The sequence below is a fragment of the Rutidosis leptorrhynchoides genome, chromosome 10 (assembly GCF_046630445.1).
Source record: "Rutidosis leptorrhynchoides isolate AG116_Rl617_1_P2 chromosome 10, CSIRO_AGI_Rlap_v1, whole genome shotgun sequence".
NCBI lineage: Eukaryota > Viridiplantae > Streptophyta > Magnoliopsida > Asterales > Asteraceae > Rutidosis > Rutidosis leptorrhynchoides.
This window is the reverse complement of record NC_092342.1, coordinates 344,991,478-344,994,570: the sequence shown is the minus strand read 5'-3', so window position 1 is coordinate 344,994,570 and position 3,093 is coordinate 344,991,478.

The following is a 3,093-nucleotide window of genomic DNA, read 5'->3' as shown; positions in this document are numbered from 1 at the left end:
CAGAATTCATCAGCACAATTAGTTATGACGAAATTAACTTGTCAAACATTTGAAAGAGTTTCCAGAAATGCCTTAGTTTATAAAAGGCTTTTCTTTGATAGGTGGGGTATATCACATTTGGGAGACCGTAAGTTACGCCGTGTTTTCTTTAAAGCATTAAATGCGGGGAACCCAAATGCAATTTTACGCTACGGGTTAAGAACCTATTTTGACTCAACATATCCCAACATAGGATTTCGTGAGTTAGAAAGAGCTTCTAACACGCAACATAAAGAAGCATGTTATGCTTACGGGTTAGTGATGTTCGCTTCTTACCAAAGTGAGAAAAAGAACATCGGATTACAACTTTTAAATAAAACCTTCCTACAAGTGACGGATTCAGTAGTTGGGGTGAGAAACAAGGTTTTTAGATTATTACGGGGCTGTTGGACATTACGAAACCCTCGTCCTTTTGACGACATTACAACATGATGCCTAGCCAATGGTCATAACGGTTACTTTTCACAAGACCAAGGATGGGAAGTCGTCTTAGTAAAACCAGAATGCATGACTTGGTTCTGGACTTATGAATTACGTGTCCTTATTACCTTTGCTGAACGACTTGCGTATTAACTAGATTTATCTTCAAAAATGTCTTGTATCAAAGTTATTGTGTGCTATATTTCATGTTAAATGTAATATAGCGAAAATTATAAGTTTGAAGAATATTTGAATGTGATATATTATTATAATCAGTTTTTCATATGGAATTGTAGTAGTTGAATTGTATATTAGCTACTGAGTATGAACTTAACGGACAGGTAGTACCCGAATTTAAACTTATAAAACGCTAATATGAAGAAAAAGCTTTTATAAATGAGTTCATATTATGCTACGAAATAATATTGACTACTCTTAATATTATGTATGATTAACTCGATTCAGTTGGCTATTTTGAAGGAAATGGCACCGACTACTCGACACATCATGAATATGAGCGAAGAGGAATTTCGTACCTTTCTTGCTGCAAACATAGCCGCAGTACAGGCTGCGCTACATACCAATAATAAGTCTGAATCTAGCAATGCATCTAACGGCGCAAGAAATCGTGTAGGATACTCCTACAAAGAATTCACTGCCTGCAAACCTTTGGAATTTGATGGAACTGAAGGACCAATTGGGTTGAAACGGTGGACCGAGAAGGTCAAATCGGTGTTTATCATAAGTAAGTGTACTGAAGAGGACAAAGTTAAGTACGCTACGCATACCTTCACAGGTACTGCGTTAACATGGTGGAACACCTATCTTGAACAGGTAGGACAAAATGCTGCTTACGCACTACCGTGGTCGGCATTCAAGCAATTGATGAATGAGCAGTACCGTCCTAGAAACGAAGTCAATAAGCTCAAGATAGAGCTTAGAGAGTTACGAACACATGGTTCGACGTTACCACATATGAACGACGATTCACAGAGTTGTGTCTATTGTGTCCGGGAGCGTTCGAAGATGAAGAAGAGGAGATCGACGCGTTTGTAAAAGGGTTACCAGTAAGGATTCAAGAAGATGTGAGTTCACACGAGCCCGCTTCCATACAAAAGGCAAGTCGAATGGCTCATAAACTCATAACTCAGATTGAGGGAAGAATTAAAGAGCAGGCGGCCCAAGAAGCCAACACGAAACAACTCAAGAGGAAGTGGGAGGAAAACGGTGACAAGAGTCACCAGTACAACAACAATAACAATTACAACCACAATCGCAACAACTATCCCAACAACCGAAACAACAATCGCAACAATAACCGCAATCTTAACAATAACTACAACAAACGTCCCAACAACAACAATAACTACAACAACCATTTCAACAACAATAACAATCCCAACAACAGCCTCAATAACAACAACGGCAACAAAAACCAAAATCAGCCATGTCATAGGTGTGAAGAAAATCACCCGGGCTTTTGCACGACATTTTGCAACAGGTGTAAAAGAAATGGTCATAGCGCGACAAAGTGTGAGGTCTACGGACCAAAGTTTAACAGAACCAAAGGAACAAATAGTGTCAGAACAAGTAATGCCGGAACGAATAGTGTCGGAGCAAGTAATACCAACTCTGTTTGTTATAAATGTGGAAAACCAGGCCACATTATTAGAAATTGCCCGAATCAGGGGAATACTAATGGGCAGCGCCGCAGAAGAGTTTTCAATATTAATGCGGCAGAAGCACAAGAAGACCCGGAGCTTGTTACGGGTACGTTTCTTATTGACGATAATTCTGCTTATATTTTATTTGATTTGGGTGCGGATAGAAGCTATATGAGTAGAGATTTTTGTGCTAAATTAAGTTACCCATTGACGCCTTTAGATAATAAATTTTTACTCGAATTAGCAAACGGTAAATTAATTTCAGCAGATAATATATGTCGGGATAGGGAAATTAAACTGGGTGATGAAATGTTTAAGATTGATTTAATACCAGTTGAGTTAGGGAGTTTTGATGTGATAATTGGCATGAACTGGTTGAAGAAGGTGAGAGCAGAGGTCGTTTGTTACAAAAATGCGATTCGCATTATGCGTGAAAAAGGAAAACCTTTAATGGTGTACGGAGAAAAGAACAACGCGAAGTTAAATCTTATTAGTAGTTTGAAAGCGCAAAAACTAATAAGAAAAGGTTGTTACGTCATTCTAGCACACATCAAGGAAGTTAAACCTGAACAAAAGAACATCAGTGATGTTCCCGTCGCAAAAGAATTTCCTGATGTATTTCTGAAAGAATTACCGGGATTACCCCCACATCGATCCGTTGAATTTCAAATAGACCTTGTACCAGGAGCTGCACCAATAGCTCGTGCTCCATACAGACTCGCACCCAGCGAAATGAAAGAATTATAAAGTCAGTTACAGGAACTTTTAGAGCGTGGTTTCATTCGACCAAGTACATCACCATGGGGAGCTCCTGTTCTGTTTGTCAAGAAGAAAGATGGTACATTCAGGTTGTGTATCGACTACCGAGAGTTGAACAAACTTACCATCAAGAATCGTTACCCATTACCGAGAATCAACGACTTATTTGATCAACTACAAGGCTCGTCGGTTTATTCGAAGATCGATTTAC